The following is a 13,376-nucleotide window of genomic DNA, read 5'->3' on the forward strand; positions in this document are numbered from 1 at the left end:
AAAGTAACGGTATACTGGAACACGCGATTATCTGCATTGATTTTCAAAGCCACGATGCAAGGAAAGTTCTTTAATGGCATTGGGTACATATGTATATTCAATTTGTCATTTAGGTTTGCTTAAATACATTTTTTGTACATCATTTTTGTCTTTTATATATCGTGGCCTTTTGTGAACATTCTATATGTTAAGGATTCATCTGACGTGGATAACTACGAGTTTTATTATCCCGTGACTTTGGAACACAAGCGGGGATGGAGGCTGTGAGTACTTCGCACAAGGAACCACTTTTAACTATACAGCTGACCATTTCATTGTTTCTTTGTTTCGTCCTTGTATTCTAGCTTTTTTAACTTAGTCTTTTTATATTTGAGTAAATGACAATCATTTCAACATTAAAACATACACCTTCTGCAGAACTGCGTTTTCGGTTAAGTCCATGTTCCGCACCTAGCGATTTTTAACAGACCTTGTTGTTTTGACAAGAACTTTAATTCTAACACGATCTGCAGCAGTTCCTATATAAACTTATAGCGGAATCGCCTATACATGAATCTACAATGAAATATAGCTGTTCCATTCCACCCCACGATTGTAACATGACTGTGAGATTCTACTCTGCTTCCATTATATGCCGACTAAATATTCGCATTTTTCAGTGCTAAGTAGTAGTAATAAAAAGAACATTAAATTTTCTGAAACAAACAACTTTTAACTGATGAATTTATTTGTTTATATTTTTACCGTAAGAAAATGTTTCAGCTCAGTAAGTTTCAACTTCAACATCAGTGCATCTATATCTGGTCGTGTGCGTAGTTTACAATTTCTGCGTTGTAGGCACCACAAATATCAATTAGATTCTACTTTGACAGTAAATAAATTATAATTCATGTTCCAATCTTCTAGACTCAAGTGTTTACGTGTTTATTTGCCGCAATGTTCTAGCATGTATGTTTCAGTGCCATCATGTAGGAGACGTGTACTATTTTTAGAAACTGCAAAATACATAATCTTTGAATGAAGTATTTACTTCTGATTTCTATATCCGACACTAGATGTTATTGAAAATAACATTTTCACAGCAGTAACTACTTAATACTTCAATTAAAATTCACTGAATATCGGAAAATTCCGTTTTATGCAATGCCTTCCATTCGTGGGGAGGTTTTTATAATAGCATATGGCCAGACGAATGACGTATCGAGCTAAAATGTAGTGCTGTAAAATGCGAAGAATTCGCGTGGTTAGAATCGAAATAATAAATATGTTCCAATAATTTTATCAGTTAATAAAATATGGGCAGTCGTTCGGATGCGAATATAGGGACATATTTATTATTTCTTAATTATTTCGCGACTCTGAAGTTCTTGGCTCCGCTGTTATACCTTACTGTGTGCAGTTCTCTTGTCAACTTTTGGAACATAGCTCAAAGGGTTAAACATCGACTTTTTATCCATGGCTACGTTGAACGTTAAATAATTATATATACATATGTACATGTAGTCAGATTATAAAATTCGCATCACGCTTACTTGATTTATTTTAAGATTTCACAGTTGTTAAGAAACTTTCTACTCTGAAGATGAGTTGCGACCACATAAGTCTTCTAATTTAAAGTAATTTTTTCCGATATAAAGAGATAAAAATACAACTGGTGTTTGGAATAAATATAATTTTCGACGTGAATTATTGCAAGATCATTGACTAATCATGACGAATCTAAGAAATATATATTAGCCAAAAATACTGCATAAATGCAACCCAAATGTGTTCGCTAATTTGTAATAAAGGTCATAGGATGGTGACGTCATAATTTTAGAATTCTATTTAATAATAACCCTGTTTGCAAGAATATTAATAGAAACAAATGGAAATATTGATGACCAAACTGCAAAAGCACTAGATTAACCTTTGTCTTGATACTGTTACATGTCGGAATTTGTTATTTTGACAAATAGGACCATTTATTCATTATTCTACGCAATGATAAACATGCATATTACTATGAAATATTATATGTATTCGACATAGTTTTACGACTTCTATTTGGCTGCATTCAATAAATGTTGAAAACTTGTGAGTATTCTCTAGGTTAAACTATATTTTATTATATATCAGAGGTGCATTTTATTCTGATTCCCTTGTAGGTGAAATTGTAACTCGTGTTTTCATATGTAAAGCAGTAGATGAATGTTGACGCCTGCATTTTATTGCAAGGAATTATAAGGCATATTAATACCTTTTTAATGTTCATTAACAAAAGCTTATCATAAGTATTAATGAATGAATAATTTGTAATATATTTTCGTCAGACTGTAAAACTTGGAGATTAAAGGAAATCTATGTACTAAATAATACCGAGTGAATTCTTCTAATGTTTTCATAAGCGTATAGTTTAACATGCAGTAATACTCCTCATGTTTTACAATGCTCGTAAAGCAGCTGAGAACAAATTTATGAGAATATTAACATATCAAAGGCAGTCTTGAATAACTTAAGAAATCAACTGCAAAACTGATAGCTGTTTGAGGGCTTTATAACGAGGCCTCGCCATGCGTTCAGATTCTCGCCTTTTTAAGATCAATAATACATAAAATACTTTGATCTGTTTAGGCAGGGCATGCGTAACATATATATTTTACACAGGCATATCATTTACTTTTTCTATCCCCGCCTTTTATTTGCTTTGGGTTATAACAGGTCCATATCGTCATTCCCTTGCATTTAACCATGTAGGACCTGTTTTACAGCTGTTAAACGTCTGTAAAAGCTGTAAAACACCTGTAAGAAGAAATTATGACCAGAAATACAGTTGAAATCTACAGGTAAATCTACAAGTGTTAAACATGCAAGTCTCAAAAATAGAGCTGTCAAACATTACAGTTGAAAGTTACAGCTGTAAAATGTCATGTCTCAAAATTACAGCGGTAACTTTTTTGGAGGGAAACATGAGTACTGTCAGCCATCTTTAATGCATTTTGGCGGGATATAACTGAAATTCACAGAGACACCACATCATCTAAGATATTGGAATTTTAGCCAATACGAAATAAGTGCAAATGTTTAATTATCTAATATAGTCGTAAAAGGACACGTTTAAGTACATGTATTTTATCTATATGTACATTAGAGTAAAAATCATCCTTGAGGGTTTAAAGTATTCACCTTTGGACCGTTTGTCTGTACGTGTAGGCAATGTCATGGAGGTTGATAAAAATCGTAAACATATAGGTCATACAGATTTATTTTGTGAAATTCCAGTGCAGAAGCAATATACGTATTACTATCGCTGTGTATACTGGATAAAGTAGTTAAAGCCGTCCGTTTTCTCGATAAGTTACATGTACTGAGATAAATAAAGACAGAAATGTTTTTCTAATGACTGATGTCCAGAATGGTCAAACCATATATCTCCTCATCCAATTTCCAAGGAAACCCTATGTTTATAATTTTGTTCTGTCTTATGGCATCTGAATAAATGAAACTTTTTTAAATGTCAGCTGAAAAATAATGAAAATGTTATGAGTATAAGCAGTTTGATAAAGAACGAAAATTATTTTGGTTTACTGACATGTTAAAACAAAACAAAAGCCGCTGCGAATATAAATCGTTTTATATGTCCGTTTGGATAAAACGGAGCTTATTGTTTATCCCTTTACGTTTGGCTGGCTAGTACGCCAACTAATGATTTGTGCAGTCGGTCGAGCGGAAGGACTGTCAATCTTTATTTCTGAAAATCCATGTTCGCAGGATTGATTTTCTTACAAGGCATTCGTTTCTTCTTTGTAAACCAATTATTTTCTTTTTACTTATTTGCACTTAAACAAAATGTGTCGTATTATTTGCTTCGCTCAAAAACATTGAATTTTAACGCTCCTTTTTATCAGATCAGTAAAACTATCCTTTGTATAAAGGGCAGCAAAAGAAATCATGAATAGCTAACAACTCTGTCTGATTCATGGAAATGAATGAAAATATTACAAATTTAACGGAAGTAAAACCGTTTTATAATATTATATTCTTGAATGACTGGAAATAAAACATAAATAATCACGTTCTATGTTTTGTTTGTTTCTGAATGATTCTTTGACATCAATGTCGTATTCTAATGTTTCCCTTTTTATAGCTCTGTTTGATTTCAAATAAATTTCCACATTGCCAAAGTAGTTGCACAAGTTATTGTGACAATGGAAGATGTAAAAAGAAAACCGTCCTGCTTCCGGTTTTGAACTTCAGTCTTCTCGAACGAAAATCGTACTCTCTAACAACTGAGCTAATGAAATAATTTGTTTTTTATTGGATGAAAAAAAAACTTTTTTAACCATATAACTATGTATCGGGATTCAATTATTTCCTTTTTGCAATTTCATTTGAACTCTAACAGGTCTAAAATGTCAAAGGTTTCAATACAAAATTTTAAGATAAAACAAGAAACGCGACAATGCCACGAAACCAGGTTTTCAACACTTTTCATAAGAATAAAAAAGTATACTGAATCACAGTGCACCACTTTAAAGCACAACCCTAACCCTAACCCTAACCTTACCCTAACCTTAACCCTATTTTTAGTAACAATGACCTTGACCTTGATCCCAGAAACCCCAACATCAATCCCAAGCTACAACTTTATATAAGTTTTTTTCTATACACCAAGTTTCATCATGATAGCTCATTCCTAAGTTAAGTTATTGACCGGAAACCCTTTTTCTATTTTAAGTAACAGTGACCTTGACCTTGACCTTGACCCCAGAAACCCCAAAATCAATCCCAGCCTTTGTCCTGATATAAGCTACATACATACCAAGTTTTATTCAAATATCTTTACCGAAACAAAAGTTATTGACCGGAAACACCAGTTTGACGCCGCCGCCCGCCCATACGCCCGACCAACGACATACCCCAATCTAATAACTCAGGTTTTCGTTGAAATCCTGGTTAACTACCCGAATGTTTGGTAGTTGTTGCATGGGTGTGGTGTGCATGCACTTGTAAGACACTATGTAAAATCAGAGGTGCAACGAAAGAACAGCTATGCACCTCAAGACAGAAATATATAAAAAATCTCTACATATTTGCAGGCAAAATAAATAACACCTTGAACGTTTTTTGAGTCAAGATACCCCATCATTTTTTCGGCAGTTTATATTTCAAATTTACAGTTGTAAGAAGTTTTAAAGAATTCTTTTTAGACGGTACGAACCGACTGTCAACCTCCGATATATTAAACTGGTAATTGTACATAAAAGACATTAATACTGCTGAAAAATAACTTGCAGCACTATTAAAAAGAACTTTAAAAATGCCTAACGCTAGAGGCAGCAATTTTTTGTTCGTGACGACATCTGAACACTGCTGAATTATTACGGGCACCATTTTAGAATCTACTTTTCCTGGAAAAAGGTAGATATTTTTCAGAAATAAGGAATGCAGTTAAAAAAAGTATCTTCTATTTTGATAAAATATTAAAATTTCGCAAATTTTATCACTATCAAGTCGATTTTGAAAATTCCATAACTACATTAAACGATTTTAAAAGAACTTATAGACGGAATGAAGACTTGAACGAATTTACATTACCTTTTCAGACATTTTTGTTTATTATTTTCCTTTTTTTATGAATATGATATCAGTCTCTGGTTACTTTTCAATGCAAGTATGAAAAGACATTCTCAAAATTGAGTGTTTGATAAGTGCCTTTGTATACCAAATGTGCAATTAAATTTGTTTACAATATTCAAACAAGTCTAGATAGGCATAGGGATTATATTTAACCATTAAGGCTCTGTTAGTTGCAGTTTGAATGTTTTCAGTTTAAAAATATGTTTAATTATGATAATTATCTGATAAAAGTGTAATTGACTTTTTTCAAAACTCTACAAGTACTGCTTTCCACGCTGTTAGCTGTCTGAAAGTTTATAACAATTATCAAAGGCAATTTGATAACATTTTACTGTTCAGAATTTCTGAATTTTATGATAGAAAATTTTCTGTTAGAATCTTTACTGACAATAAATTTAAACGATCAAGATATAAAGTTCCTATTACTACCCTAAAGTTATTTAGTATAATTAAATGCAAACATTTTAAAAGTGCATGCATCTTAAAAGTACACTTCCATCCGACGGCTGAACATATATTCTGAGCAATGGGCAATAAAACGAAACTTAGCACCAACCTGCTGCAGTTCATGATGACAAAAGGAAACATGAGAAAGACAGATAAGGAAATAGTTCACTGTCGTACTTCTATAGAGAAATCAGGTAAAACCAAGGTACAGGTAACAGGAAGGCCAGGCCCAACTTTCACGAAAATAACTTAAGTAATTACTTAGTTAAATCGGTTATTTTAAAATCGTGTTCTTGCTTATGCTATTTTTATTTAATGTTGACTTTTTCTCTAAATGTTACAATGTATGCATAGCTAAATTATACTGTGGTAAGTAGTACTTGTCTGCAGTACGTATTTCAGTCATGGAAATATGATACTTCTATTTAAGCACGATATAAAGAACTTAAGTATTTGCTGAAGTATATTTCATATTTCTATTCTTCGTTTTCTGTAAAATTCAGAATTGTTGTGTCTTGATCTGTGAAATAGTCATAATACGGTTCTGATATAAACGAAAACGTCAACATTGAAGACGCATAAAGGGCAGAAACAAGCATTTGAAATTACAGACTTAGCTAAGCAATTACTTAAGATTTTGTTCGTGAAATTGGGGCCAGATCAGACACGCCTTATCAAAATTATCATGTGTAAAACTGACTTCTACTAGACGTTGTAAGACAATTATACTTAAAATACAGTTTTACGGATGAAAATCACCTTAGATATCAAGTATCTCGTTTCTAATCTTCTCTTGTATCATAAAACAATGCTATGTATTTCACCCAAACTACAGTTGTAGTTATATAGATAAATAAAAATAACTCATTTTTAAATCTGATTGTAGGCCATACAGCCTTTCTGGCTTCATAATATTCTTTATACATCTTGCAACATTTTATTTTATATATAATTGTAGATATTTAATTGCCTTTTTTGTTGCGGTAGTGAACGTTTTCGCTGTATTTGACAAGCATTTTGAATACATATTTATGGTATTAACATTCTATTTCCTGTCCTGCATATGAACTTCATATGAAAACGAAGAAAGTTTCATCATACCGGAACGTGCAATTAGAGAATAAATTTATCTCAACGGTAGTATACAATCAGTGTTTTAATGCTAATGTCTTTATTATAATCTGTAAAACGATCCTTTGGAAGCAAAGAATGCAACCAAGAAGAAGAATAGCAGACTCGGTTTGATTGAGTCTGTTCATGAGAGGTAATGGAATGTGCAAAACCTCTCACGCCCCCTAGCACCGGCTTAAGCGGAACTCTATTAAACATATTTTGAATGGACTCCATGATCCTTTAAAACTTTGAATTTAATCACACAGATATATATCGACAACCGCTAATGCAAAATGCAGTGTTAATGAAACGACGCGGTATATCAACTGACGAAGTGTAAGGCAAGAACATATTGATAAATACTGTAATAATTTGCAAAATGATGAAGTGTTTTTGAAGTGTATACATAGAGAAATTGAATCGCACGAAGACATAGACAATTTATACAAAAGTATTGTTGAAGCTATACATCGCTCTACAAATAGTTGTATTACAGTTACATTAAACCTTATTGACTGGAACAGTGAGCTAACTAGATTACATCATGAAATGACAAACCCCAGGAGGACATGGATTAACGACGGTCGTCCTAGAGGAATGGAGCTCAATACGTACAAGAATTATAAGGCTGCAAAATCAAATTTAGTACAACTCATAAAAAATAATTATATATATTGAATCTCCAGAACACGAGATAGACGTAACGTCTGAAATAGATAATAACACATTCTGGAAAATGATAAATAAACGCAGAAGAAAGGTCAAAAGACAATTACCTGTGTTTGAAATCACAGACACTTGGAGGTCAAGCCCCCCTCCCCTCTCCGCCCTTGACAGATATCAGTCAATATTTATAGTCTTTTGAAACACACTAAGCACATATCACAAACATTGAATATGTTTTGTTACAAATTCAGCATGTTTTAAAAATTACCATTTACTATCAATGCAATAAAAAGTAAAGATAACTCCGAACGTTTCAATACAAATTGCTTGTCTAAGGAATACGAGAATCGATCCGAGTTTGGTTGGTGTTGCGCCACTGGCACCAGAACAGAAAAAAAATGCCTCTGTACATGTTATACCTTACCCCTAAGTATTCTATAAGAAACATGGTCATGAAGGGAAAAATATACTAACCCGTTTCAATCGCGCATTTCATACCTAAAACACGCAGTTCGGTAAATGTGTACTATGAATATCAAACAAGTGGTAATTTATCTTCCATTGTGTACCGGTCATATTTCTTCAATACATCGTATCTTAGAAAAACAACGCGTAGTTTATAGTTATTTCAACGTTACACAAAAAAACTTGCTTGAACTTCCCTGGTGATCTGAAGTTCCGTTCTAGATTACAAAACCATTCTGATTGGCTAATGTGAAAATGTATGTCAATCGTCATTTTACTACACGTGTTCGCTAAAATGTGAAAATGCAGCATAAACGTGCAAAATGAATAAAATAAACAGAACAGATGCAGACCAATGTACGATTTCAAATTAAAGGTCATATACAAGATGAATTTCATTCATCATTTCGAGTTTTATTGTAAAAATGTGATTTTTTTTAATTCTGTTTTTGTTTGTTTACATTTCGCCAAACATGTGCACACTGCCGTGACCTCTAGACCGGATGTTCATTAGGGAAGGTCAAGCAAGTTTTTTTCTGTAACGTTGACGAAAGCATAAATTATGTTGATAATCTCAGCAATATGGAATATTGAGACAATGTGACTGGTGTACGATGGAAGATAAATTATTGCTTGTTCAATATACTAGGTACCCATTCACCGAACTGTGCGTTATAAAATGAGAAATTTACGATTGAAACGGGTTAGTATATTTTCCCGTTCATGACCATGGTTCTTATAGAATACCTAGGGGTAAGGTATAACATGTACAGAGACATTTTCTTTCTGTTCTGGTGCCAGTGTGTTGCCCAGTCAAATTTACCAATAGAGCCAGGACACAGATGATATCATCAGTGGTTATAATAAAAATACTCGCTACTGACGTCATCTGCCGTGATTGCTATATTTTTTTTGTCAGGGCCGCGGGTTCGCTCCCAGCTATGGACAATCTTTCTTTTTTCTTTTTTTTATGATTTTTTTATCTTGAGATTATATCATTAAAATAATATGAAAATATTACATTGTACATTAAAAAAAATAATGTCCAGAGCGGAGAGCGAACCTGGGCCCTAACAGAAAACAGAGTATTCTGTACCAGTGCCTTTGCCCTCTCGACCACCGCGGCAGTTGATATTATTGCGAGTATTTTTATTATAACCACTGATGATTACCTCTGTATCCCGGCTCTGTTAGTAAATTTCAGTGCACAACATCAAGCTCGAATCTGTTCTCGTATTCCTTGGACAAGCAATTTGTGTTGAAACGCTGAGAGTAAGTTGTCTTGTGTTTTTCTGAGCATTGATAGAATATGGGAGTTTTTTTAAACATGATGCAATTGTAACAGAAGTTGTTGTATGATCGAGGCATGTGCTCAGTTTGTTTTAAAAGGCGAAAATACATTGGCTGAAGGTTAGCAGGGTCAGATTGGGAGGGGGAGGGGTGCTGACCCCCAAGTGTCTGTGTTTGAAATGTGTTTTCGATGGCGAAATAATGATACCCCGTAGACTATTAATACAGGCTGAGCGAATTATTTCACGGAATTGTATTCTCCCACGCAAAACCAAAATGTTAGTGTTGAATTCAATCAGTGTAACGATGAACTATCAGATATCAAAAAGAGCATACAGAGCACACACCTCATACCAGCGCACCCTCTACACATTGAAGAAAGTGTTTAAATCAGTGTATAAATAGAAAAGCTTGCGGCTATGATCAAATGTATTACGAAAGTCTTAAACATGGTGGTCCTATTATTATAACAGTGTTATTAGTTTTATTCAGAAACATGTCTGATTTCGCTTACATTCCTACTGAACTTAAAAGAGGAATAATATCATCTTTGTATAAAGGTTCTAATAAAGACAAGAAATACCAAAACTCCTAACGTGCACTGCCCTTATGCTCTACAATACTGAAGTTGTATATAAAAGTCATATTGAACTATATCGATTAAGAATTGTGAATTAAAACACAACTCGCTGCAAGGAGGGTTCCAAAAGAACCTTAGTTGTTGTGAAATGACATCGTTCCTGCTACGCTAAAGTGTATACTTTGCTAGAGAAACGAGCTCGAGACTGTACACGTGCTTTTTAGACGAAAAACAAGCATTCGACAGAATATCACACCAAATGCAAATACTTAAACTGTATAAAACTGGTCTTAATATAACGAAAGCTTTTCAGCATTTTCACCATCTTTAAGATAGTATTGAACATGTCTGAAGACATAATATAGTTGTGTTAAGTCGCAAGGCACCACATCAGACTGGATCCCAATTTTACAAGGAACCAGGCTGGGCCAGTGCATGAGTTCACATTTGTATTTTACGTTCATAGATGACCTAATGAATTAATTAGAGAATTCCCGTCACAGTTTTAAGATTGATAATATAAGCTACGGTTGTCCGTCTTCAGCCGACGACATGGTTCTAATTTCCCTTAACAAAAACCGGTCTTTTCAATTTAATGAACATATGCCATCAAAATTCATTAATGAAAAGATACTTATACAACTCATATAAGAGTAATGTTGTTCTGTTTAATGAAGTTAATGGTAACGAGCAAACGCCTATGAGAATATGGAAGTTAGATACAGATACGGTTGCTGAAAAAGACCTTTACAACCATCTTGGTATTGTGTGCGAAAAAAAAACATGAGTAATGAGACTAATGTATTTGAAGCATGTAATAAACTAAGAAAAACCTACTTCAGCATCGCAGACTGTGGAATTTACAATTAAGGATTATATCCATTCACAATTAAACGATTGTACCAATGGATTGTACTCTCAAGGGCACCCTACGGGTGTATGTTCTGGTCTTCCTTGTCAGAAACACAGATACAGTCTCTCGAACGCGTACACAGACAATGCGTGAAATATTTGCAGTCTCTTCCGAGCAAAACTCGAACGGACGTTACATTAGGTTTCATGAGAATGTTACTAATTGAAAGTGAAATAGATAAACGAAAACTATTATTTTGGAAGAGTGTGTAACCTCGATAATACAAAGCGCGTTAAATGTCTATTCATTCAAACACTTCTAAAATATGTCAATAATCCGTGTCATGCACTTGGTATCATGACGGATATCGACCAAATATTCGGTAAAAATAATCTGACCAATTACTTCACAAAATTTCAACTTGACGCTACGGTTCCAAAACAGAATATATGGAAAGAAATAGTTAAGAAATCAATTGGCCTTAAATTGAATCGAGACTTTTGTGTCCGCGCAGCTTGCGATAAGACCCTAAAGGAATTCGATCAGACATAGAATGTAATAATTATTCCCTGTAACATCCGGTACTTCAGTCAGTTGTACAGAAATCACTTACCTTAGTCTAGGACGTCGTTACTTCTACCAAGTATGTTATTTTCAAGAACATATACAATTATCTGTATTGAATACAATTTAAATACTGAATATATTGTTAAACATCTGCTCATGTATTGTTCACAAAAACGTCGCAAAGATATAGTTTATGGCTAATATTACACAAATATTTAGGAAACGTAAATTACACATGTTTCTGAACCTGCAGAACCAGATCATTGAAATGATGTCAGGACTCATTTCGCTCGAAATGAACGAAATGTTTCAAGTCCACCTTAAGGCACTTACATACAATGGCGAAAAGACCCTGTTTCGCTTGTCGTTGCTTATATTAAATTACACATATAATTGACGGAGGTTGTAGCGACTGGTATGTAAATACTTTAATGCATAAATGCATGAAACAATTCTATTAACTGATTTTATAAGTTACACAAATATGTTCTTTAATGTATAACACGATATGTTGATTACATCCGAAATGAAGTGTTAAAGGGTCAAATGTTATGAATCATATTTGTATAGAGTGCATTGGAGTATATTGTAATTACTACTTATATCATAATATCCTACTGTTGATCTTGTATTTTGATTTTGCAAGATCATATCTTAAGGGAATTAATATACATTTAAATTTCGATTGAATACAGTATTCTTGGATTTTTTTTTTTGATTTTCCATTTCTCAATTTTGTTTACTTTCATTTCGACCAAGACAACCCTCTTTTGGACAAAACACATGCATTTATTCGGAATTAAACTTATGTCGCATATTATTTTCATCAGTTACATTGAAATATACTTGCTATCACTAAAATGATAATGAATACTTATTATTCGTTTTGACAATAAAAATTATGCTGATATGAAATATTTGTTCAGTGGCAGGTTTTATTATATCAACCATATATATGATGCAAAATATTAGTTTTAAAGTATGTTAGATTCACCATTAATGTGTATATTTCGTCTTGTAAACGAATTATATCTAGCATATGATTGTGATAATGTTTGTATTATTATATCCTTCTCTTCTTATGAAGAAATAAAAGATCTATCTATCTATAACAGACAGTTCCCTAGTAAGAGTTTGTAAAAAATTAAATCACACAAAACAATGTAAAACTTAAATGCAGATATCCTTATCAAAAATCATCTACACGTACATTTTAAACATAACGTTGAGCGCATAATTTGACTTTTCAATAAAGTTTTAATTAAGAAAATCCTTAATGTCAACGTTGGTCACACAGAAACTTATGTTTCATTTATTCCATTTATTTATAAATAAGATAATTTTATTAGATGTTTACTTACCTCTCTAAACGTTTTTATTGGTCAGGATAATTATTCTTCGATTTTGTGTCTTAAAACACAGTTAAGCCACAAGCATAGCTGCTATCCTGGTAATGTCATACTGCAATATAAAGTCCGTGTGCTAATAAATCATTTATATATAAGAAAAGACATCACGTGTTTTATCTGCGAAATATTGTTTATAAATGCTCGCATCTATCACGATGTGCATGAAGTCTAAGAGACCGAGAATCCAATACTGTATTATTGTATTGACTGCTGTTACCGTAACCAATACTTGCCTGGAATATGGTGATTGTCGATGTAGAACGCTGTATGAATAAAGTACCGGAGATCGTAATGGTTAAAAACTTGATTTTTTTCATTATTCATTTCTGTACCATCGAATGTTTTGCATTTCATTTGTTTTGTTTTT

General features: G+C 33.1%; 1 protein-coding gene across 1 annotated transcript in view; it reads right to left on the reverse strand.

Moving 5' to 3' along the window:
* The window catches only part of LOC123555349 (somatostatin receptor type 2-like), a 30,690-nt gene extending 17,545 nt beyond the window's left edge, over positions 1-13,145 (reverse strand). Inside the window, exon 1 of the mRNA XM_045345997.2 lies at positions 12,962-13,145. The gene's annotated coding sequence lies outside the window, so the exon portion shown is untranslated. The remainder of the gene's footprint in view (positions 1-12,961) is intronic.
* Positions 13,146-13,376: the final 231 nt, after the last annotated feature.

Source organism: Mercenaria mercenaria, chromosome 7 (assembly GCF_021730395.1).
Source record: "Mercenaria mercenaria strain notata chromosome 7, MADL_Memer_1, whole genome shotgun sequence".
Classification (NCBI taxonomy): Eukaryota; Metazoa; Mollusca; class Bivalvia; order Venerida; family Veneridae; genus Mercenaria; species Mercenaria mercenaria.